At 38.6% G+C, this 27,035-nt stretch overlaps 1 protein-coding gene across 3 annotated transcripts in view; it reads left to right on the forward strand.

Moving 5' to 3' along the window:
• ARHGAP15 (Rho GTPase activating protein 15) overlaps positions 1-27,035 on the forward strand; it is a 320,969-nt gene that overhangs the window by 18,805 nt on the left and 275,129 nt on the right. The gene's annotated exons all lie outside the window — the stretch shown is intronic.

A 27,035-nucleotide genomic window follows, 5' to 3' on the forward strand; every position in this document is an offset into this window, starting at 1 on the left:
TCAAAGCTAATTATTTTGTGCTTGAAGAGAAAAAGGATTTATCCTCATCTTTCTACTTGGAAATTTTCTGTTTTCACAGTCTGCCTCTGTTTAGATGATGGATATAATCCATGAGGCATCCATTGATTATGTTTATTTTCTATTTTACATTGACCGAGTATTTTTGTCCTGTTATTGGAGAGATTTTTCTTCTGAAAAACTAGAAGCAGCTGAATAAAGGATTCCATACTACTCTTTTGCTGTCCATGTTTGGTGTGTGCAATGTACTCTGTTCTATTAATAAATAGGTCAAATCCTTTTCACTCAACTTATGCAAAACCTACTGACTTCAGTGGATTAAGGCAATCAGCGTTTGGCACATATTGAGCAATCAAAAGAAATATAGATTTCTAAAACTTATTTGGAAAGAGGAAATGCCCACTCTGGACAATAAAGGGCATAAACCAGGCACAGAGGTAGAAAGATGAGTGGTGATTTATGGAGGAGAAAAATGCCTAATTTTCTCTGAGGGATTTGCTGTATTCTGAAGCATTTGCTGTGGTGCTTGTAAGCACACCGGGGGCTATACTTTTGAAGGTGGACAGATTATTTTCTGTAGTATGACAGGGAGGGATGTGCATCATACATCAGTAGGGCCATATGCACTTGTGCATTTTATAGTGGTGCAGATGCAAATGTGGGAGACAGGAGCTAAACACGCAAGAGATTATTGGGGGTTTATGTTATTTATGTCAATGGAAATTCTTGAGCTTTGTGCAAAGGTTGAAATTGATATTAATGTAGAGTCTAAAGAGCACAAATCATGAAGCTGGACACAGACTGTGGCAAGTGAGGGCTCTTTCTGTGCTTAATGGTAGCGTCTGAACTAGCAATGTAAATGAATATTTGCTATTTTCATCTGTTAAACCCCAGGGAAGTGCATTTTGCTTCATTCAGAACAACTTCGAACAATGAAATGTCTTTTTTATTGGTGTCTATATTAAGAATTAGAACCTATTTAGACATTCCAAAATGTTAATGTATTAGAGCTTTCTCTGATTAGGTTAAACAAACTGGTAGGTTTATTTATCTCCCTAATACATTATCAGAGAAATGGGAAGCAATCTTCTTTTGTTTCTTACTCCTGTGATCATAGAACACTTGCCAAAGTTATGGCTAGCCAAAAAGACAGAAATAAATTTGCTAAAAATATAAGCCTTCTGTTTAGCAGAGTTTTTGAGCCATATTTTGAAATTGCAGGGCTTGTACATGTTTACTTCAAATCAAGCTTATAGTCAAGTTTGAGGCTTTGTTTGTATAGATTGTCCTGAAGTAGATCCTGATATTTAATTAAAATGACACTAAATCACATTGAATTGATAAGACTTGGCATCTCAAACAAAGGTAATTGCCCGTATTGGTTTTGTACAAAAATAGAGCTGCTTGGAAAATGTGCAGCCAACACAGACTGTCAACTCCATTTATAGATCAATATGTGAAAACCATTGATCAGGCAGGCATGTGTAACAGTAACACTTTGCATTTATTTGTTGTTTTTATACCACGTTAAGGCTTACAGGATTATCGGCTTCCAAAATATTTTGACTTCCTCGTAAATATGTTATCTGTTTAATGTTAATTGCAAGACAGTCTCCAGCCCTCTTTTAGAGTATTTTCAGTTTCATTGCTATGGGTAGTTTTAGCTGAAAAAGGGATTATTTCAATCTCTACAAGATCATCAGAGCTTCTTTTATAGTGTAGTTTATTTAGGGAAAGTTTTTGAGGATGGCTCTTTTTTTTTTTCTCCCCGGTTTACTTTTTTTCTTGGAGGAAAAAGCAAATCTTGACAAAATATTTCTGAAAGCAGAAAACCTTCTCCTGATGTAGTTTTGAAAAATATTCTCTTTACTGTGCTCTAATAATGACTGCCCAGGCTTATTTCTCTGCAAATTTTATCATCATGCACTTGTCTGTTATAGATGCAGCCAAGTTTGTCTCTATAAGGAAAAACTGTGTTCCCTTCAAGGTGTTACACAAATCATGTAATAGCACTGGGACAGACACAGAAAAATATGTGAGCTTTCCATGGCAAGTGTGGGAATTGTTAATAAATGCAAGCTTATACCTTGCTTGCTCTAAGTATTTCAGGGTAGATATGAAAGCAGTGGGTCCATAAACACAGTCCAGTTTTACTTCCTGAACATGAATATTGCTAAAAGAAAACAAATCTGTTGAGTAACATTAGTCATTCTCCTTTCCAGGGCAGGAAAATGAGAAATGAAGGGTGTCATATGTCCCCTTACTGTATTCAGACTGGTTTTGTGCTTTGAAAACCCAGATCTGCTCTCTGCTGAGTGTCGTGCTCACAGGCTGTCTCCTTTGGCCTTTGACTCCAGTTTTTTATCCATTTCAGTGCCTGTGTCTCTTGCTCCGCACCTGAGGAGCTGCTCTGGCTCCGGGGCAGAGGCCCTCAGCCTTGTACAGATATGCCCCTACGTGTTCATGTACGTTCTCCATACCATAAAGTCCTCTGACTTAAAGGCTGAAAGTAGAATATTAGTGCATGAGCCTATTTTAGAGCTCAGCTTACCTTCAATACATGATTTTTCTCAGGTTTGCCTCCCAACCTTTTACAGGACCAATATTTTGTGTGCAGGTGTGTTTTCAGGCTCAAAACAAGCCTTTTGCTTTAGTGGATAATATTTTTTTCATTTCTATTTTCTTAAATATGCCATGTGAGAAAGTATTGTTCATTGCATATTTCCATTGTAGCACTTCAGCTGCAATAATCCTGGCTAAAAAGGAAGAAGTTAATTTTATTGTTAAACTCCCCATTTATTTCTCCTCCCCACAGTTTCACTGTACCATTTCAGCTGCGTAGCTTGATAGGCAGCTTCATAATGAGATCACAGAAAAAGGAAAGAACCAGCACCTATTTCTTCTTGAAAGCAAGGATAAATTCATTTCAGTTCTAGTAAGGGAGTGGTGAGTGTAACTGGTTTGACTTCCTTGTTAAGCCAAACTGAAGTTCAGATGAGCTATTATATGAGTCAGAATTGCTGATTTTGACTTTTACTCAGTGTGACAGAAGGGTAGAAAAAAGGTTCAAAAACCTCCATTTTTTTTCCCTTTTTTTTTTTTTTTTGCAATCGTACATTATCTCACGCTGTGAAAATCTTTACTCTATTTACCAAGCACAAATTAGTCTTGCCAAAGGTTCTGAAAGTTTGCTACTTCAGCTTAGATCCTAAAACTTCAAAGAGAGCTGCAACTCCACAAATTAGTGTATGTGCTCTGGCATGGCTATTTAACTTGAACTTAGCTCAATTCGTTTATAATTTAGTGCTGATTGAACGCTGCCATAAATGTACACAAGACACATTTTTTAAAGTTAGTCCTCTGATTACTAATTTGAATAAAAAACTCTAACCTTGTTAGCATCTGGACTTATTTTCATAATAACAACCCCTTCAGAACCTACAAAGTAATGAATAATTGACAACAAATGAAATGTTTTGATAGTTGTCGGCACAAAGCATGTTTAATGTTTTGTGTTGCTTCCTAGCTAATTATGTAGATGACACATTTGTCAGACCTTGACTGCCATTAGAAACGTGTTTCCAGAGGGGAGAAAAACAGGCTATTCATAGAGTAATTAACTAGAATGCTCAATGACCTGTGAGAGATTCAAATGGCTGCCAGTTCAGACATTGTTTTGTTACAGAAGCAGAGGGGTAATTAAAATTCCAAATTACAGTGCTATGATGAAGCATTTGTTTGTTGACAGTATACTCTTACTCTAGTTTGTTAATTCTTTTTTAAATTGCTTCTAATCCATTTTATAGCTTTAGGAGTTTCGTCTTTGAATTTACTGACAACTAATATTATGGTAAATGGTTCTTCGGCGGAGCTCTGCGGGCTTGGCAGTTCCATGGGAGCACAAGGTGGGTGGGATGGAATTGCTGCTCTCCCCCTAAACTGACACACCATGTGCTGTCACCGAGACGCGGCTAACGCGGCACATCTTGTGAAATGATATGTTCATAATTCTGCGTTAGGGAAGATGTCTACTTAGGGGAGGAAATGGTTCAGATAAAGTAATGATAATCAGACAAATTGAGGAAGGTGTCCTAGAACGTTAGGGGAAGAGCTGTGATGTGGCTGGGGCGAGGGTGACCGTGGGTTAGGTGAAGCACTTTGGGAAGCTGAGGTCTGCTCGGTAAGGGAGATTTGGAGGACAATCGTCTGCTTACAAAGAAACCAAGCACAAAATATGAGGGATGGGGTATTTCATAAGAGCCGACTGTATCTTTGCCAGCGCCTTTTGCAGGCAGTAATGGACCTGACAGGGTAAGCTGTCTTTTCTCCTCCAAATGGGGACTCTTTGCAAGTCCAAAGTGTTAAAGTTCTCTAAACAATGAATTAAATGCAAGCCCGAGTGAAATATTTATTTACTTTGCCAAAAGTGAGACTCTGGTTTTGTTAAGGAGATGTGACAGAAGTAACATGGTGTTTGATGCAGGAGAGCTGACAGCGGCATGGAGTGAGCGCTGATTATCCCGAAGACACTGTCAGCCGGGATTGATTTCCACTTTCTCCGTTTATGTAACGGTTCCTGTAATACAGCTGACCCCAAATCACGTTACCTTGTCATTTCTCTGCATGGATCAAGAAGAGATGAGCTGAAAATAGCTAGGCACTGACCTTGAACTTGGCGGAGAAGTGAGAAGTGACAGCGGGGGATGCTCGGCGGGCTGCTGCTCTGCGGCCGCGACAGCACCAGGGGGCAGAGCAGCACCAGGGATTGCAGCTGGAGCAGCTGATGCCACGGACCCACAACCCCGTGCCAAACGCCTTCCGCCCCCCCGCTTTTCCTTCCCCTTTTTATTTTTTTCCTTTAAAAATTGGGGAGATGCTAGCTAGAAGAGCAGCTGACTCTAAAGCATTGGCGTTCCCATCATCCGCCGCCTGAAAATGGAATTATTTGAAAGGATGCTCAATAGTAAAAGACCCTCCTGACTGAATGCACTGTTAGGAAGTTTTGCATCCTCTTTATGAATACTCCTCTGTCGTTTTCCTAGCATCTAGTGAAAAAATGCAACATTTGCTTTATCATTAATGGAGTTTTCTACAATTTGGGTGGTTTATGAGAAGATCAATGCATTCCTCAAAGTCTATGAATACCTTTGAGTTTCATAGAAAGCTCAGTGTAGATATATATAAAAATATTTTTAAGCTGATAAGACATTTAAAAAAGGGTAAAAAATTAAAGATTTCTTTTTTCTTTTCAGATGAGACACTTCTCTCTGTTGTAGTGCATGTCTTGAGGGGAAAAAATGAAAACTTGGTCACGAAAATATTATTTAATTTGTCATCTAAAACCCGTGCTTGACTTCTTTTGTTCCATATTTTCTTTTAATCTCTTAACAGCCCTTTTAGTGTCTGATGCTGGCAGGAGCTGTGGAGACATGTGATGGCAGCACTGGTTCTTCTCAAGGATCTGGTGCTTTGGGCTGTCACTGCTCGGGCAGGACCTTGTGAGAGCTTGGGCCAGGACCAAGAGTCCTGAACTCACCCTTTAAGATATTTGGGCAGAGTTCCCACCCTCATTTGTTAACTCTGAGACACTGATAGGAAAGCAGATAAAGAAATGCTCAAAAAACATCTTCCAAGGTAGTGTTGGTAGCTCTTTACAGAACACAGGGAAAGCCAAGGTGTAAATAGGAGTTTCTTGATCAGTAATCATTGATTTTATTGTCACCTATGGAAGGGCAGTGGAAGTTCATGCTTATGCTGGTTTTTGACCACATCACATAAGATGTGATGTCTTGTTTAAGAGCAGAGTGCAGGCACAGACCGAGGTTGTAATTTCTTACTGATAATTGGGGACTGGGGCTATGGAACCAACAGGAGATTAGGAGGAAATGGACTAAAAGATACCCGTCTTCATTCTTTCTATAAAAAATGTGCAAAAATGATGAAATTAGGTGAATTCTAAGAACTCTAAATGTTCCTTTCCTTTGTCTTATCTTGTTCAAAGCCAAAGAACCATCACGGAGTTTAACCAGGACTTTGTAGCTCAAAACTTGCTCCAAAACTCTGCAGAGTGTAGCCTTTGAGCTGTCCTGGTAAGGCAATGGAGCAGACTAAGAAAACTTGGACACAAGGTTTTAACTAACCAGAACCCCCCAAATAATATTAATTTCTCTACCTTAACACCTGATTCAAATTGCAATGATCCCAGTGCTCTTGTATTATCATAATTTCATAGTCCATACCACGCATCCTTGGGGTTTTTGCCGGTAGGAAAAATTTATTTTATGCATCTCTGCTGATTGTACTCCTCAGACTTCAATTTTTTGACTCTTTTATCCTGTAAAGAGTGGCATCCAAATATACAGACATGTTCATGACACTGAAGTTACCACCATGATGCTAAACTGACCATCACACTATAAGGTTGCACCTTTTTGATTCAGGAGTGAGATAGCAACATGCCATGATGTTAGCAAGATAATTTATTTATATAACATTTCACTTGGCTTCCAAGATAGCCTTCAGTTGTATTTATTTATTGCAACCAAGGAGAGAAGGATCTGGACTGGAATTTGTCATGTTTCCCTGGTCCCAGCCTGGACATTTTCTTGCCAAAGGGATTTTTAGTCCTTTTTTCTGTTTCTCTACCTGTAAAGTGGGACCGTGGAGAATTTGTATTTCTTTTCTACACATTAAAGAGGCTTCTTCAAAGCTGGTTCAACTGCTTTGTTTCAATCATGCTCTCTATGTAGATAATTCTATTCTCATCATATTAACTCTATTAATTGAAACAGAATTATTCCACAATTATGCTAGTGTAACTGAGAGGAGAACTTGGCCCCAGGTCCTGTACATTTTCCTTATCTATATTCTCTGTGCTTAACTGTTTCACTATTTTTCATCCAAAAAAGCCTTATTTTGGCTTCATCATTAATCAGTTCTGTTCCCTTGATTCTATACCCCTGTGCTTTCAGCGGCATTAGGTTTCTCTGAGGGCCTTCGTGTTCTACACTGTATATTTCAAAAAGTATGCTTAAAAAGTGTTGTTTAAAGGAGTCTCTCTGGCAATCTGTGTCAGTGCACACCGTGACAGGGAACATAAGCTGTGGAATTATATTCCTCTTACGCTATCTTTATTAAGTACTGTGTTACAGCTGAATTGTGGCATCTAACACATTTCCTTTCAAAAATGCCGTCAGATTTGAAATATGTAGGTACTGAAACTGAGATTATATCAAACTTCCCATAGCTAGTCTTGGGCACCTGACATGCATAGTTTCCCACAGGGGAAAACTGAGCTCCATTTCCTTAAATTTCCAATGAGAAGGGACATGTGTCTCCTTGCATTGAGCTACATGATATCACATCATGTGGCACAGAGTGACCCAATGCAACATGACAGGAGAGGTAAAGAACCAGGGTGTTTTTGTTTGTTTTATTACTGCCGTGAAATATTTGCAGTACCAATGAGATGAAATGGGGATCAAACTATTTTGTGCATGCCCTAAATACACGTGCTGTTGCACTGTGTATGCACACGCTTAATAAATGTTGTTTAATGCACTGAGAAGGGGTTTTAAAACAGACAAGAGAGTGTTGTTAGGCAATGTGCCTATTCTTAGACAAATAGTTGACGGCAGCATTCTCCTGCCCTAAATCAGACCAAATTTCCTTTGAAGTCACCCCTATTTTTTTTTTCTCAGAATCCAATCCTGTCATGTTAACATGGTAATATTTTATTTTCTGTTTGATTTTCTGTTTGGTGAGATTCATAGCCTTAATGGAAATAGGTCTTTATCATCCATATCATCCACGATTTTGTAGTTAAGGGTGTGCCTGCATAGACACACAGCTGTGGCACAGTTGGATTGAAACCTCCCCCTCCAAAGGGCCCAGGACCCAACACCTTGAGAGCAAGAAGGAGTTTCATTTTTCAATATACAACCTATGTAAAAAAAAAAAAAAATCAATTTTTTAAACTTTATGTTTCGTAAGCCAATGCAACTAAGTCATGTTTGTTATTTTTGGATAGTACTGAATATGTCTAAACTTTAGAAGCAGTTACACCTTTCTTTTTGTGATTATTGACTCTCTGAGCTGCCACATATTCTGCCAGTTGCAGTAAAAAGTAGCATTGAAGACTACAGCCAAAACCCAAGTAGACTAAAAAATGTACTTTCCTTTCTAATCTCTGAATCTTCCCCCAGCTTTGGAATCCAATTTGAAAGACTGTGAAATCCCCATCCCATTTTCCCTTACTTCCCTCCCCTGCCCCAGAGCTCTGTAAGAAAGATTGTTCTCCTGGATATTTCATCCATGGCCAGGACTGGAAAGTGCTGCAGCTGTGATGAGAGAATCTGTTCTCATGACATCTCTAGCCCCAAGGCAGGTAGAAAACCCAGATGAGCATCCAAACTTTTGTTTGTTTATTTGGACCAAACCTGGATTTTGGACCAACTGAGCTTCCCATCAGTGATTCTGTCATCCTTAAGAGCTCATTCTTCTTGATTGTGATCCTGAAGTCAGACTCTTACTTTATAACCTCATTACACAAAACCCCCCAATGTTTAAAAATTAAAATGCCAGGTGCCAACTCTTTCCAGTAGTTGGCTACTTTAACTTTGAGCTTTCCATTTTTTATCAGCAAATTATAAAATGAAAATTCAGTGTTCCCAGTTTAGATCTTTCTCAAAATTAAAGTGTAAATCTAAAGTAGCCACCTGTAAGCACTAAAACCTGAAGACATTTGGACACAAGTTAAACAAATTGTTTAAAGAACTGCCAGTTGGTTGCATCAGATTTTAAGAATAACTTTGCAGGAAAGATTCAAAATTTGTGTTTTAACATTTTCAGGCCTGATTTTTTTTTTTTTTTTTTTTAACTTAGAGGTGGGGAAAGTTTTGTGGTTTGGGTTTTTTTAAATTTTATTTTAATCAAGAAATTGGAGAGCTAGCAAAAGAAAGAACTCAATTGTAGATAAACTGTTGCAGAAGAATAAGGTTGACACCATCATGCAAATCTCAAAAGCTTGGAAAAGGCTGGGGCAATGGGGCCCATTGTGAAAAGCATGGATCAAGTAGGGAGCAGAGGGATTTGGAGACAGGTGGGTGGGAAGAAATGGGGTGGGAAAGGTAAATTTGCTGCACCTGGCTACAGTTGTGAACTGTGGCTGGGGGAAGGGTTGTGCTCCTGGTCTCTAGTGCTGGTGCTTTGTTGGAAGCCAGGAAAAAAGCTTCTTATTTATTTGGGATTTAGTTAACTGCACGTCCAGGTAAGTTTGTTTTTCTATGTATGATGGTTTGCAGAAAATCTTTAGTTGTACTGCATTTGGCTGAAATTCTTATCCTCCAGTTTTTGGGTCATTTTTTTGTTGATATAAACAAGAGAGACATCCTAGTGTGCTCTGAGAAGATGCACCACTAGTTCCTTAAAAATATCCACCCTTTTCCCAGAATCTCCTTTGGTTTATTTATTTCATTTTCTTCATGTAAGTTCTTTCATGTTTTTATGGCAGATGAGCCTGATTACATGAAATTTACCTTTCAAGTATTTCCAGTTGATCACACAGTTTTCTTACCTAGAAAATCCCAACGCAGCCACTGCTAATGTTTGATAAGATTTGTACCTGGTAGATTCTAAATTACATTAATGCATAAAGCCTGCAATGCCAGGCTCCCTATTGTTACAGTTATTAAAGCTGTAACTGAAATGATATCTTTCATATTGATCTTCAGCTAGCAGCTCTTATCCAGAAGCTTTGTTTCACATTAAAGACACTAATGATTGTCTCCACAAAATGAGCAGCTTAATAGTTAGAAAAAGTTAAATGGAAAAAACCCAACTTTGATAGCCACCTTTGATAGCTCTCCGCTCCAACATCTCTCATGGCCACAAAGTGCAAGCCAAGCGTTAATAGACCTTTTAATAAAATGACTTAAAAGGAATCAATGGTATTTTTCACAAAGTCTAATTTCCAGCAAGTTATTTAAATGTTTGTATTCCTTCTGGACAGATCATGTCCTCCTGTAGCTGCCAGTTTTTCCTGGAATTTCTCAGGCTATCTTCCTAGGGTTTTTAATTTTTATTTTCAGAGGTCTGGTTTTGATTTACTGCCTTATTGAAATTTTGTAAAAAATGGAGTAAATAGAAGTCTTGTACTCTTCCAAGGCTGGCAAAATTTCCTGTAGACATAAAGACAACAGCCAAGTGTTTGTGGGGTGGAGGCTGAAGTTTTTAGATATGTACCTAGAGCCTTTTTGAGTAGGCTCAGGTACCTTGGTTCCTTCATGACCTATAAAAATTCCTTCTCCTTCCTCACCTTCAGGTGAAAATGGTATCTCCTACCAGCTGAAATTGTGATAAATGTAACTGCAGGTCAGGAGGCTTTGGCTTAGGCTGGAGTTTGTGGGTGAAAAGAATAGAATCATAAAACCAGCGAAAGGTTTGGGTTGGATGGGACCATAAAGCTCATCCAGTTCCACCCCCAGCCACGGACAGGGACACCTTCCATCAGAGCTCCATCCAACCTGGCCCTGGATGCATCCAGGAATGGGGCAGCCGCACATTGTTGCACTTGCTCTTTTCCTTTTCCTCTCTCTCTCTCTTTTTTTTTTTTCCTTGGGAATTTTTGTAGCTTTTCTGTTAGTTTTTAGTTCACTTGTTTGTTTTGGCTTAGGGTGAGGAGCAGCTGCTGGATCTTTCCTTGTTTTCAGCTAGAAAATTATTTTCCCCCATTTTTGGCTGTGGCAGACAGAGTGGAACCTAGGTGCTTTCCATGAGACCACACAGTATGAGCAGAGAAATACACGTGAAATTTTTATATTCTCTGAGCTCATTTAATATACTTGAGCTATGACAGGTATCTATTTAAAGACTGATATTCAAGTGAAGGACATTTTTTTTTGATGACCAGCAACAAACACACAAATTGTTCTATTTGGGAAAAACAGGTTGGTATTTATTATTTTACATAAACAGAGGCATGGTGCACTGACAAGGTAGAATGTAAGGGGTCAAATTAATTTGTATTACTATAAAATTTAATTCAGCTGAGATCACCCCCTCTGTGTTCACTGAGGGATGGCACTTCCCTGATAAGATCTAGTCAATCCACAGTAATGATTAAATCAAATATTCCGTATGTTAAAAGTTCATATATGGAATCATGGGGGTGAAAAGAGAGAGGGAAAGGAAAGGGTATAATACCAATAAAAACCCCAAAACAGCAGAAGAGTACACTATAAAGACTCCACAGCTACAAAATATTTCCCTCTTTCAGTATCTCATGGAGAGTCAGCCCTTATTTCTGCTGGTTTTTCCCAGGCTCTAGTGGAAAAGCCTGGATTAAACTAATGCAGGGACATGTTTTGGCCGCTTATTATTTATTGCAATTTTAGTTCCAGGTTTCAAAAACAATTAGGGAAACTGCTTAATAGGAAAATGACTCTAATTACTTGTTAATTGAGGTTATCTGCTTCACATTATTCAAAACGTAAATTGTGTTGACACTTGTACCCAGATATGATTACTTAATAAACAGACTGAAAATGCATCATGAATGAATTCACCCCCCACCAAAAAAAAAAGAAGATATTTTATTTTTTACTCTAGTTTGCTCATCTGAAATATATTAAAAATTGTGTATACAGTTTGCATTGAGCTCAGTTATAGCATGTTAGTACAAAAAATAATTATATGTTTCAAAGAGTGAAAAGATGAAGGACTGAAATTGAAAAATGAAAAGGTTTATTAAGCTTTCACGTAATATATTCAGGTAAGGTTTGCACACAATAAGACATGGGGTTACATGAACTATGGTGCTATTACTTGAATATATAATTTGGCTGATAAATCAAGTACCTGGATCCAAATAAATACCAATGTTAATATTTGACATACTAATATTTGATTTTGGGGATTGACAAAAAGAGGAATGTTACTTTTAAAAAAATAAACTCAATTGGGAATGAGAGACACAGGTTTCTGACCAATATTATATTTTCTAGAACAAGGTTATATATAATATAAGAATTATATATCTTACAATATAAGAATAAAACTGAAGCATCCCCTTTTTCCTTTACAGTATTGTGCCCTGGGATTCCTACTTTTTGCAGAAAAATACAATCCCTATTTTTTAAAAAATTCTTAGGCCATGAGTTAGATTTTACAGTCACCAAATGTCTAATGATATTCAAGACCTTGATTCTGTACAATGGAATTTGTCAGCCATGTCTGTGTGGGTAGGATCAACCCTTTTTAAAGTACTGGGTTTAGGGGGCTGTGTGGTTAATTTTGGTTTTTCATGATGTGGGTTGTAAACATCATAATTTCCTTGAACCCCAACATTTTTATTACAGGAAAATAATCAATAAGAAGGGATGAAAAGCAACATTTTTGTTTTAATGACACAACTAACGAATCTGTTGACAAGAGAGATTTCATGTGTGTTTCACCTTGAAATTTCCCTGTTTGAAATGAGAGAAAGACCTCAGTTCATGCATAAGAGCCATGACTCCAGCCTCAGGGTCTGTTCCTGTGTGTCAGACTTGGGACTATTTATTACTCAGGCGTTTTTGGAAGCATGAGCCTCTGTAAACCATGGTGGTCAGGCAAGGAAAGAGGGACAGGAGGAAACTGGTGGAGAATGGAAATAAATTAATTCTTCAAATTAAAGGGGCTGATTCCACATTTAAAAGATTATTTATTTTTTAATATGCAAGCACAATTCTTCCACTTTTAAATTTTGGACTTGTATTTTCCTTAGCTAAATACCTTTTTGAGGCATTTTCTGTAGAAATGCTATTACTCCTTTCTCCTTCATATTTTGCCAAGAAATGACGGAAAGTTGCAAAGCCCACAAGGATGGAAGTTTCAGAGCTGTGTTTGTGCCCATTAATTTTCTCTTCTATGATATTTTCCCATTTTCACTCTGTTTGACATTGAGCCTGAGCTTTGTTCCTGACTCGTAGCCTATGGCAGTGGAACGGGGAGATGAGACATCACGGAGATGTAGAGCACACATAAAAAGAGAAGATGTGTAAAAACTGAAATGACATGGCAGCTGAAGCAGCTTGTTGCTCAGCTTGGTTGCATGTTTGAGTGGAGGAAGCGAGGTAAATTGTGATATGTAAGAGAATAACACTCGACAGGGTGTATGGTTGTAAGGTATATGGATGTTCAATCATGTGGTGAGGCAGAAGGCTGAAGGACAAGCGCCTTCAGTATCCACACAGTCTGTGGATATCCGTGTGACCTACAAAACAGGGGGTGTTAGGCTTGGAAAAATATCACTTGCAAAGCAGATCCAAACCATTTCAAGAGAATTCCATCTACACCGTTTGACTACCTCCTAATCTTTCAGTAATTATTAAAATAATGAAGTTTAGGGGAGAAAAGGAATCACTATCACATGTTTCTGTGTGCATTCCCCCCATAAATAGATGAACTCTCACAGTAGTCTATACGCAAACAACCATTTTCACTTCCCACTGGTTGTACTTATTAACCTATTAGAGATACATGTGCCTTTATGCTAATTTTCCTGAACATTTGCAACCACCACTCTATCTGTGCCTGAATGGCTTTGCGTAATGGATCTGATGATCTTCAAATCTGGAGTAGGGTTTATTTAGGTCAGACTCCATTTACAGTATTTTGGATATTTGAGCTGGGAAGTGAATGGCCCTTTGTATACTAATGGGAGAACATTTTAAGATAAATTTTGATATTTTTAGAGCCACATGGAAAATAGTTTGTGAATTTGTTTCTATGGCAATGTGTACTAAGTGACTGAAGGAATTATAATTTAGGTGGATTAATCTTCCCTTGTGCTCCACTGTAACACACACACACATGCTTAAACCTGCAAGGTATTTAAAAAATCAGCATGACACAATACACCAGCCTGCCTCTGCCTTCCTGGTTGTATGTGCACTTGTATAAAATGAGGGAAAATATCCTATTTTTGATTTGGTGACTTTCCTCACAGATAAAGAGGTGATTGTATAAAATGCAGGGCGCTGCAAATCAACTTCTTTATTTTAGCATGTGGAAACTGTAGAGTGCAGATAGTTTTGTTCTATCTATAAGGTGTACTGTACGTTCAGCAGTTTATAAATCTATAGTCACTGAATCCAGGTACTGACAAATTGGGCTATATTGGCCAATTGACTGTTTTTTGTAACCACGCTCGTTAAGGCATAGACAGGTCCTTTACACAGTAAAAAGCAGACAAATGCTAAAGTGTGTATAAAACCTTCCTTATAACCAACTGCACCCCAGATATTGTACCCTGAGGGGAATCCTGCAAGCCTTGCAGTGCTGGACAAAAGGGATGAATTCCCTGTGTCCTGAAGGTTTCCAAATTCTTTAAGTTCTGAACTCTGTGCACAGGAACAATTTCAAGAAACTTGTTTTATCTCTAATTTTAAGAGCCTAATTCTGTGCTGTTACAGGATCACTGCTAAGACGATGAGGCTTATAACAGTGATGCAGGAAAGAACAGAATAATGAATCAATATTTGTGGGGTTTTGTGTTTGTGGTTTGTTTGGTGTTTTCTTAAAATCACCTGGCTTACTTGTGAGAAACTGATGATGAACTTTCCATCCTATTAATGACTAAAAACATGTTGAATGTTAATTTCAGAAGAAATTACCAAAATCTGGCAGAATTTTAGAAAACCTAAATAAATGTCTGACTAGGACCTTACAGAGTTTTCAGAGGTGGTCCATGACTGTTCATTTAAATTGTAAATATTTCGTTGTCATGGAAAATTACAAAATTTAAAAAGGGACAGTCATTATGCAGTATTCAGAAAGGGAAGATGGTATGACTTGGAAAATTTTACAGTCAATTTATCCTATAAGAGTATTGGGTCAATTAAGGGGAAAATGTTCCAGGGTTCAATTATAAAAAAAGTTAGGAATACTGCTGATGTCAATCATCATAATGGAACAAACAACAAATATTCAAAAATGCAACCAAATGGATTATTTTTTGATGTAAGTCTGGTTGGAAAAAGAGCCATATTTGTGAAGCACAGTGAAAGTTTTTAAGTCACTTGACTTAATAGTACATGACACTCTGATTAAATATTAGTTATGTGCTGTATCAGTGAAGCACACATTAAATGGATTAAGAACTGATTAATTTACACATTTTGGAAAGTAGTCCCTGGGGAATCATCATCAACTGGGTGAATTTTTAGAGTTGTTCTCCAGGGACTAGTATTAAGCTTGACACTAATCACTCTTTTTATCCATGATATGGAAGTAAATAGAACTGTTCTAATAACATTTGAAAATAAAGCAAAGATTGATGGACTGGCAAATAGGTCTGGGTAAAGGCACTTGTGGAGAGTGATCCGGATGGCTTAATGGCTGAAAGTGCATTTTAAATTATCCAAATGTATATATGGGAAACAGGCTGTGCTGTACCCAGAATTTGGAACTGTGTTCTGAGATTTTGCTACAAAACGTAGCTTTTGTGGGTGTTTTGGGGTCAAGAAGTTTGAGCTGACCATTGTGAGTGATAATGAAGTAGGGAGATGGCAAAGGTTTGTGCCATCAATGGCACTGATGAGTAGAAAGTCAGAATAGTGATTCTAAAATAATGAAGATTATGCAAGGAAGAGGCAAAACAAAAAAAAAAGAAAAAATGAGGTTAGGAAAATTGTCTTGACAATGAAGGACCTACAGACCTCAGCACTTTTAAATTATTGAAAAAAGTTGAAAGGCAAATTATTTCCCTCTTTCCTACATTATGGGACAACATTGGGCACCGAAGAGTTCTTTAATGTTCTGGGAAAAGGGTATACAAGATGAAATGTCAGGAAGCTGGAACCCCTCCCAAAATAAAATGAGAATTACAGCACATTTTGCAAAAGACTAGTGGGAAACTACCAAGAGAATTGGTAAATTCATCATGTTTTCATGCCTTCAAACATGAAATATTTCCCTTCCAGGGAGGTATTAGAGAGAAATATCCAGCATATGCTAGGTCCAGAGTAGTTTGGGTAAAGTATTTATATAAATATTTTCATAAATGGTGCCATCTTGATTCCTCATCCATGTCATGGGGTGGAGAAGCAAAGCAATCCAGTGGCAGGTGCTATTTGAAAGGCTTTGTTGAACTGGGGGTGAAAGAGGAAGAAACCAAGCACAAAAGTGATAAATCAAAACATTTTTCCCTGCATTACATGATGTATATTTGGGCCTTTCTGAGAGTGTGGTATATATATATGTACAACATGATATATGGACTGAAATATGCAGTTAAAGTCCTGTTTTCACGTGCCACCAAAGCTTCTAACAAAGTTTGGCTCATTTGTTTTCTTGAGTTGTTGGATGGTTGATTGGGGTTTTTTTTAATGAATTATATAGGTATATAATTTGGGGTTTTTAATAAGGTAAATTACTTCTCTGGAGTAAGTGCTGCCTTTATACACTGCCCACATCTTGGATGGCAGTGGATGATCTTTGCGTTGCTGAGAGTATTTTTTAACGTTTTGAAAAATAAGTGACTTTTTTCTATCAGAACAGAATTAGGAAAATCAAATCGGGGGCAATTTTCAGTCTGTCTAGACGCTTCAGAAGTTTCAAACAGGATAATTCCATTTCTTCTTTTCTTTATCTGCTGTGTTAGCATTATGTGGTTTGCTGTCAGCGTAATACCACAGCAGTTGTACGAGGAGGTCCAGTGTGCTTGGATCAGGAATATGCCCTTCCCTCTCCCCAGTGTTCTCTTCAGGACATGGCCCAACATGTGAAGTAGATTTTTTTAAAATGTTTCTATGTCTCTGAAGGGCAAATAATGAAATAGCACTTAAGCAATATGAAGAATAACATTTTGCAATTGTAGTTCTAATTTTGCCAAGACACAAATAGATTGAAGTTCTCTTTTTTTTTTTTTTTTTTAATGTGTATGACAAAGAATCTCATCAAGAGCCCAATACAAATTTGAAGAACTAGCTTTGGTATTTAAAAAAAACCCCGAACAAGCCCTAACCTTTACATCACCATAGTTTTACTGTGTCAGCAGGTTGTGATGAAAGTGCTGGGATATTAATTTTGTGTGAAATGAAGGCAAATTGTAAGTGGAGAATCCCTGAGCTGGGTAGCAGCATTAGCAATCACTGCTGTCCTACCTGCTTTGCTGCAAGGTTGTGCTTAAATATAAAACTGAGAAATCTCTAAGGAAGAGAGGAAAAAAATTAGGTTTTAAATATTTTCATTTTTTTCTAGCTGAATATCGTGGTGTCAAATCTAATAGGAAGGAGTTGTCCTGCTAATTGACCTTTGAAAAATTACCCATTTGCTTAAAAAGCTACTTGAAGTAGATCAGTTATTATCTTGATTACTCTTTCTTTCATGTTAATAATGTTTATAATGGCACCTGGGAAAATCTGTTTGAAAACTTTGCTTCTTTCTTGTGCTGCATCTGTAATTTGGTCCTCTGAACAATGCTAATAAGCAAAACTGACTTTTTTTTTAAGAGATTGTAGGTCTTGGTGGTATGAAAGACTAATATGAGCCAACAGGACTGGGGAAAAAGTATTCACAAGCTTATTCAGGTTATTAGTGCAAAGGGAAGGGAGAGCAGGTGGCAAGTTAGATGGTCATCTAGATATTATCAATCTGACAGGTATCCAAGTGGTTCTGTATTACAGTCTCTAATTTTGGTCTCTGGATAGTTTTTAATAAGATTTAGCTATGGGGTTTTCAGCCGTGACCTGTGTTAGAAGATACTCCTTTCAATCGCACAAAAAGGTTCTTTGTGAAATTTCTGCACTGAGAAAAACAAAGGACTTTCCACTGTAAAAGCCAATGTTTCACCTCTGCTTTGCCTGATATCAACAGTCTAAAAGCTAGAAAGGAGGTGGTCTTAGCAGTTTCTTTTCCGTTCAGATTAAAGAAGTTGAACTAAGCTTGAGAGCCAGAGCAAACTACTTTTTATTCCGATTCTTTGATTTTTTTGTCACCGGATGTTCATAGTGACTATTTTGGCTTGTGTTCTGTGTAAATCTAATTTCATTCTGGAGCCAGGACTTTTTCGGCACTGCTCCCGTGAAACTTGGACACAAGGATCTGACAATATGTCCAGACCCAAACAGATCAAGCAGCCACACATGAGTGATTCGGTGGAGCATGCTCAAAGACAAGACTGATGTCTCCACACAGCAAACAATTCTCTGGGGTAGGGACAGCGTGCTCAAATCCAGTCACCCCAGAGTAAACACTAAGTTAGACACAGCTTAAATGTGCCTCCAAGCACTGGTTTTCACTGCTGACTCGATGAGAGCCCCGAGCCAGGCTGCAGATCCAGCCTTGAGGATTTATCTCTCTTTCCAGCCTGCTCGTACACGTCCGAAATTGTTGGAGCATTGTTGGGGTGCACTCAGTGAAGGGAAGGGGAAGAAAAAAAGAGAAAAAACACTTGTTGGAATAATTTTATCAATATGTTTCATAGGTATTCGCAACTCAGCTTCTTAATTTTCTATGCATGTTTGTAAGAGTAATAGTTTGCTCACAACAGTGTTGGTGGAGGGAAGATTCCTGAAAGACTTCACTGGAAGTGAAGTGTTTACTCTCTGCTTGATCACTCTGAGTTCCCCCTCCCTCCTTCTTCTAAAAGTTTAGCTCATCTAATCAAAAAGTAGAAACTCTGTGACTTTTCTAATGACTCCCATGCAATGTATGAAGAACAACTAAAGAATGGATGGCATGTGAAAATACCTTGGGATTTATAGGCACAAATTTCAAATAATTGTGATTAAAGTGTAAAAAAAATATATCTTTTTGGGATAGTTAACAAAGTATTCATTTTTTAAGTAGCTTATTTCAATCAATAAAATTATTGCTGCATGTTGATTTACTGTTAATCGAACTAGGGAAGAAAACTATATTTTAATTTTAAATTGCTGCTTTGTCCTAGTATAGCTGCAATAAGGTTGATTTTTGGACTTGGGGAAAAAAAAAAAATAAATAGAGAAACTTGTCTTATCCGCTAAATTATCTGAAATAATCTCTTGTTACCAAGTAGAGTTTTCTCAGTTATTGTTTCAAAGGGCAATGACACAAGTTAAAATGGACCTTTGTTAAAATGACTTGTTAACTATCTACCTTGACTGGTGCCATGGCTTACCATGGAATACTTTGTGCTGCCTGGTGTATATGGAAAGTGCATTGAAGTTTGGACAGGTCTGAATTTAGTTCACACTGGTTTTGGTACGGTTTGGTTTGGGTTTTTATGCACTTTGGCCACTGAGTGATGTGCATTGCCCAAGGTAGTTTTAAAGGAAGTTGGGTATCAGAAGAGGGAATCAGGGTAAACCAGGCAGTGCTCTGGCCAACGTGGCCATGGCTCTGCTGCTCTGATGCTTAAGCCACTTTGTGTCCAGTTAACCTGGGTGTTCTTCCACTGCCATGGGCAATGGAGAGTGTCACAGGAATCCTTGCAAATTTTTTGTATCATTCCATTTTGTATTCCCCCCCCCCGAGTACATTCCCCCCCTCCCTTTCCATTCCTGGCACGTATATGTCCACAGGTGCTATTAAGTGTAGGGTAGCATGTGGTGCCCATGCTTCAGTGCTATTGCAGAGGAAGGACTTCCTACAGGAAAAAAATGATCACTTTCAGTATTTTGCAGGCTGCCCATCTAAGCCCATCATTGCCTGGCACCTACACACTAAGGGCAAGGATCCAGCGAACTTGTGAGTGGGCACCATGCCATCTGAACAGATGGGCATGGAAGTAGGCAGCCAGTAGACCATGTATGTGCATCAACTGTGGGTGTTGAGGGCAAGATTCCCAGTGGAGAATGTCCAAACAGCTGTCTGGCCTGAGCCAACATGCCTACGACCAAGCAAAAGTGCCATCCCTAAATCCTGCTGAGTTGGATTAACCTTCAAAAATAAAAATTGCTTCTGCAGTAGCATAAGGTGAGTTTTTGGCTTGTCTAAATCTGAGAGAAGGAGTCAGGTAGGCAGGATAAAGCAATGTGCTAACGTGGGGCCCGCTAGAGAGGATCGAGCATTTGTCTAGGAATATTAATATTATTTTCTACAAGGGTGTTTATATGGCAAACAGCAACGGATGACTTGCAGGAGTGTGACATCAATGTTAATTATGCTTTTCTGTAAGACAGTCCTTTCAGGAGAGAGCTTTTGAGAGCATTTTGATTGTAGTGTGTGTGCTGGATGTGATTTTTAAAGGCAATTCTTGTAGAGGTTTTTGCACATTTACTTAGTAAGTTTTAATGATATTTTTTTGCTTTCCCCTTACCCTGAGACTACAGTTCTGGGGTGCAATTTCGGGTCAGAGTTGCTGACACAGTCTGCAGTCACAGCTGAGTTCTCACATTTATTGTCTCTATTTTTCTAAGATCCAAAGGGAACATGGAAAGACAATCTATCATTACTCTCTGTCTGTATTAACTTTGATTTTTAACTTTTTTAGACATAACATCAAAGAGCAGTTTTGCAGACATACATGTCAGAGGCAAAGAACAGTAAAGCACTGATAGTTATTGCATTTTTATTCCTGCTGCTCTTACTCCATATTTCCTCTACCATTGCTGCACTACTCATCTGTAATTTTGCCAAATCACCTGCAATACTTTAGATAAATATATTCAAATATCACAGTGAAGCAAAAGCAATGACTGCATGATGAATAGAAAGATCAGAATAGGAAACATCAATATATTTCATGATATACCTTTTTATGTATGGCTGGATGAATGTTGTCACAATGTGCGTTGCTGCATTTTGTTGTATATTACAGGCTGGAACAGAAAAGGCAAATAGAAATACAGCAAAAGTCCCACTTTTAATGTTCTTTCCTGGAATCAATGAGGATTGTATTTAATGCAATTAAAGCATATTGAAGCTTAGGGACTGGGTTCCAGTTTGATTTCCAGTTGGAAATCCTACGGATTAGAGGCAGCACAGCTGTTGGTTCCTTTGTGATAGTTGGATCCCCAGGTACACGAATCCGAGCGACCCACAGTCAAATTCAGAGCAGCCCTAGGATTTCTTGAACACATATGGGTGGTAAGAACCTTTTGTAGCTGTCTCTTCTTCTACATGGGCTTTTGGCACTTCTCCTACTCCTGAAAATGTTAAAAATGAAGCCAACTACATCAGCTGGGACTCCCTCAAAGCAAGGATCAATTGGACAAATTTCAAAGGCCATTTGAGTGACTAGAGAGGAACAAAAGGGCTCCCACTCTAGGGAAAAATCTGCTCCTGGGAAACAGCAAGCCATTAATGGAGAAAAGTACCAGTGAAGGCTAATTCTTGGACTTAAAATATTAGCCCAAACTGGATACCCCAAATTCAGAACACCCCTCCAAGAATTTGGGGAAAGAAGGCGACATAGTTTCAAACAGACTCTGCTTTGTAATAAAACTCATGATTAATGTTTCTCTGATCACAGAGAATGAGCTCATCTTAACACTGGGCTGAAATTTAAACTAGGATCTGAGTAATTATTTTGCTCTTCTTTCATGAATGAAGATAAATGGAGATACTCCCCCAGCAGAGGCACCGCAGTGCTCGTCTACAGCGAGTCCTGAAGCCAGGGAGCGGCACGCCCACGTGGTTATATTGCCTTGATAAAAAATACCCACCTTCACAGGCTCGGATAAAAAGGAGGACCCTCGCACTGTGGGAAAGGTCTATAGGATTCTGATTTATAAGGGAGCAAGAGGTCAAGGGAAGCAAAACCATTATCATTATTTTCAGAGGCTCTGGAGATGTGAGCTGAGTGTAGAGGGCAGTGTGCTCAAAGGGAGGCATGCAGGGCGAAGGCAACACAATCCTGCTTGCTGCTTTTTCTCTTCCCCCCACCGATTTCAGGCTGCAGATTCTGCTGAGAGTATGTCATATGTAACATAGGCCTGTGAGGACTGTGAAGTGGTTTTCTTATTAAATGATGCATGGAGAGATTATCTGGTCTGTAGCCAGCGCACAAAAGCTCCATCCATGCAAGTTCCTATTCCTGAGCAAAGTGTTGGGTCACCTGCGTGGTAATGAGTTTTCAGGAGCCTGGGGATGGAGGGTGAGGAGCAAATGTGGGCTGGTGGGGGCAGGACTGAAACTGCACTTTATGCCTCTCTCTCCTGCAAGCCTTAGAAAAAAGGCAGAGAGATATAGCACCATACTATACTGCCTTTAGTCTCATTACCTTTTTTCTGAAGAAATCTCTTTGAGACAAGGAAAGGGGAAAAAGAAAATATAAACCATGTGGTTCTAATGTAACCCTCAGGAGGATGGAGTTAGGAGGGCTCCAGAGCAAGTCAGGAGTGCCAGTGGCTGTGGGCAGGTAGCCCACTGGGACATGGAGCTTTCCCCAGGGCTGAAAGGGATCTTCTGCTGAGTGATGGCACAGCTCAAATGCACTGGGAGAATCCGCAGCAGTGTGGGGGAGAAATGGGATAGTTCCTGCTGTTTCTTGATGTCCTCTGTATCTTGAGAATGGACAAAAGTGCCTTATCTGCTGAAATGAAATGAATAGAATTTGATAGAATCATAGAATAGCATGTGGCTTGGAAGGTACCTTATATGTCATCCAGTGCCACCTCCACCCATGGGCAGGGACACCTTCCACTATCCCAGGTTGCTCCAAACCCCATCCAACCTGGCCTTCGACACTTCCAGGGATGGAGCAGCCACAGCTTCTCTGGGCAACCTGTGCCACGGCCTCACCACCCTTGGGTGAGCAAAGGATTTCTTCCATATATCTAATCTAACCCTGCCCTCTGTCACTTTGAAGGCTCTCCCAATTTTCATGTAATGAAATGCCCTTGTAAATGACAAAGGGGTATTTCTGAGTGGGGAGGCCTGTGGGATTTTCTCAGTGCCTTTCACAGCTGACATGAAATCATATCCATAGCTCAGCTGTTTCCAAATAATTTCTGCAGATAACCATGGACTTGCCATACTGCCCAAGACTGGATCTTTAAAACAAGTCACTTCGAGCATGGCAGTGAGTGAAATGTTACAGGATTCTCCTTGCCATTGCCATTGCATAGGTGTCTGTCAAGGGACGCGGCCATTAAGAAATGTTACAATACATTTTTGTTAAGTTTCTTTATCTAAGCAATTATGAGCTGTCACTGCAGTATGGGAGTGACTGGGAACGAAATGACCGCAGACATCACTAAATCAGGTGTCACCCCTCCCTCTCTGTTGAGGGAATAGTTTCCACAAAAGTTTATGTGACTAGTTTGTACTTTTATTGCAAACTTTCAAGCTGCCACCAGTAAGTTCGATCCTGTAAAGAATGGAGTGTTCTGGCCCTGATCCAGAAAAACACTTAAGCCCATTGCAGAGTGCTTTGCTGGGTTGGATCCAGAACAGAGCATCAGGCAGTAGTAGGGGCTCAACAGTAGGGGATTTCTCTCTTTTTTTTTTTGGTTATTTATAAAGGAATCTCCACATACATGATTGCAGTGTCGGCAGGATGAAAAAAGCAATACTTGGAGCTCTAAAAAGGTCAAACCATGAACAGCATGAAAGGTTTTTGGTAGAAATCTATCAAACCCTCCATGAGAACCTTCTCCTTGGCAGAGCAATACTGTGAATGATGGAGAAAACAGCAGGTAGATGCCAGTTTAGGGTTTCCCATCCAAAGCAGAGCTCTGTTTGACCAGGTGCTGCTCGTTAGAGAAAACCATGGTTTTCCCAGGCTACTTGTAGGTGGTGTTTGTGGATAAATAATCTGTGGTGAATAACTTATTTGACAATCTTGAAAGCCACCTAGAAAGGTCATACAATTATCTTAATTACTTAGGGATACAAGTGAATTCAGAATGGCATTTCAGGAAATAATTAATTGTCTGTATTTTGCACTGGAGCAGCATTTTGAGTAATGCTGGTTGGTTTTCTTAGGTTTGGTTGAAATCAGAAAGAAGACTGCTGCTTCTCGTTGACGAGATGAATTAGGTTAGAAATATGCCTGTAATGGGAAATAAAAAACAAATGGATCCTCCAAGTTTCTTTTTAAATCAATGCCACACTGTGTGAAGAGAATAGTGCTGACTTAGCCATGATGAATCCCCAGAAAAAGAGGGAGAATTTAAAGAACAAACGGGAACACAGAGAGAAATTAAATGAAAGATCAGGTTGCTGTGTTTTACCTCCCTGTTAAAACAGCAGTTGTCAGATGGTTGTCCCTTCACACCGGGGTACCAGGCACACGGAATGGAGGCTTTGCCTTTGTGGGAAGGATGATGACGGATTAGTGCTTAGATGCTGAAATAACTCTGGTAGGAGATGGATCCCCTTTAGCTAAGGGAAGGGGGGGCTGCTCAGGCTGAATTTAACAAAACTAGACTTGCCCACAGAGTTGCAAGCACTCGCAGAGTGGATTTTTAGTGCTGCAGGTGACATTGTTGCTGACTGAAGAATGTTCATCAAATCAGAAAACTGCTGATAAGCTGCCTTTCCCAAAAAGGGATCTCACGAACTTCTGTACATCTCTGCCTTCATCATACCCTGGGAGGTGAGGTAGAGGACTAGTGACAGATATTATTTAGATTTTTCTGGAGTTTATTAGGGTAATCAAATGGAGCTATGGAGGAAAAAAAAATCTCAACCCCTCTCCTTTATGGTCTATCTATTAAAAGCTGAATGAAAGAATGAAAATAGCAGAGCCTACACCTCCCTTTGAATATTTTGGTACTCCACTGAGAATTGTGAGTATATTGAAACATGGACATCTTGACTGCTGTCACCCAGGTTCTGCTGAGAACATTTAACTTTGAACTGGATTTATCTTAAGGGATATAACTAACTCATTCAATGGTATTTGCAAAATATATTTAAGACCAAATTTCTATCAGACCTGCTGGAATTTTATCAAATCAGTCTAAAAGAATGTATTTCCTCTGCTGTTACTGGTTTTGGGGTTTTTTTTTAAGTTGTTTTGATTAATTTTCTTTAAAGTTCTATTTCTAAACCAAAAGGCTGGTAGAAATCAGAAAGAAATTTATTGAAGTTTCCATTAATTCCATTTGTGACCCAAATATTTGGGGGGTTTTTCCGGAAGAGCTGGATCTTGGCTTACATAATTGTGGATTTTGGTTGTATTTCTGTAACTAGGTTCAGACTTCGGAGCTTCAGGACTTTTTCTGTGTGAGATTGCTTAAAAGGTGTTTCTTTTTTGTAGCCCACCAATGTGCAAACACATCAATTAAATAATTGTGTAAGAGGTCTATTCTTTCCCTTGTCTTCATGAAGATTTCCTCAGCATTTTTGCTTTGCATACACAAATGAGTTTCTTAAAGGACATAATATCATCCACACCTGAAATTTAATTTTCCTTAATCCTTTCATATATCCTGGAAATCTTACTGTTGTCTTTTAATTACACTACCCCAATAATTTGCTAAGCCTACAAAAACAGGACTTTTTACTCATTTCTTCATTGGGTTGTGGATGGATTTAGGGCTCTGGATAAATTCTTTTTAACAAGTATCAAACATGAGCATTTCTTTTGCTAATGCTCTGATCACTGAACCAAAGAGCAGCCAAGAGTTCTGCTCAGTGCTCCACACTTCACAAAGTTGCACACAGGGCCCCCAACATGCACATGGGGCTCCTGGAGAGAGCAGCAGAATGTTAAAGCAGGCACTGTGGAGTGGTAGTGTGTCTTGTTATTTAATTTGGATGAGTGAAGAATATATTTGAGAAAGCATCGCCAGGCAATGCACTCTGTTGTATGTTAAGGAATAATTAGAATGGGGGGGATCTGGGTAAGAAAGAATTTCTGTGATCTAGACCTGAATAGTTTAGCTATATGTCTTGGGCACTGTAGAACCTTCAGAGTTGTCTAACAGTAAAGATAAAGAAAGAGATAAATTGAATTAATTTATTTTGAATTTATATACATGCCTCTGCCTGCATTAATATTAAGCTCCATCCAAAATCTAAATAGAAAGACTGTAATCTTAGAAGTTCTCTCAATAGCATCAGCAAATCATTCTTGTTTACCCTACATGCTAATAAAACAGGAACATGACACTCCTGAAAACAAGATTGCAAAATACAGAAAATGTGGTCTGACATTTTTTTTCTCCCCAAAGGAGGGACTGCCACTAACTAAAGTATTTCTTATGAAAGCTCGATTGCTTAAGATGCAGAATATTAAGAGAGAAAAACACTTTAGGACACAGCCATGTCACCAGCTGTTACTCACCCTTAATGAAATTGTTAAGTGATATTCTTCATAAATAGGTCAGTGAAACTTTTGAATTGTGAAGAATGTTTTATCTCTTTCTTTGAAATGTTTGTATTAAATTTAGAACTGGTAATTCATTAAGCTCATTAGCTCTGACTAGGAGAGTAGAGCAATATCTAGGATATAGATTTCAAGGCTTAAAAACCTTAGTGCTTACAAATAAACATGAAAGCAATGTGTGGAGAAAAAATATGGGATCATAATATGTTTAACTGTTTTTTGAGCGTGGCCCTCTGGATTAATTAAGAACATTTTCTATATTCAGACACTTGAATATAAACAGAATATATTATGACTTTTGGTTAAGTCTCTTTTAATAGAGGAAAAGAGAATGCATTATGATGAATACAGTGGAAACTAGTTGAGACTATATTTTGTTGTTTGCTTTGTGGCTTCAGCTAAAAGAAGAAATAATCACTGAGTTTTACAGGATCTCAACTCGTAATTATATTTTTTTGATTGATATTTAATTTAAACAGTAAAAGTTTTATATATATGTATATATATACACACACTTATATGTATATACATATACACACACTTGCACACACTTTTGAGCGATCTGTTCTTTGCGGTAGATTTTTAAGGAAGTAAAACGCTATTGAGCTCTGCCAAATGTTTGATTTGTGAAGCAACTTTCATTTAGTTTTAATAGTTTCTGGTGTAAAGCAATAATTTTTCAGAATTAAGTCACAGATGATTACATTGTCTTCCCCAAAGAAAAGGGAGAATTGGAGGAAATCAAGGACTTGCGATTTGGGAGCAATTGTAGATT

This window comes from Corvus moneduloides, chromosome 7 (assembly GCF_009650955.1).
Source record: "Corvus moneduloides isolate bCorMon1 chromosome 7, bCorMon1.pri, whole genome shotgun sequence".
NCBI classification, from domain to species: Eukaryota; Metazoa; Chordata; class Aves; order Passeriformes; family Corvidae; genus Corvus; species Corvus moneduloides.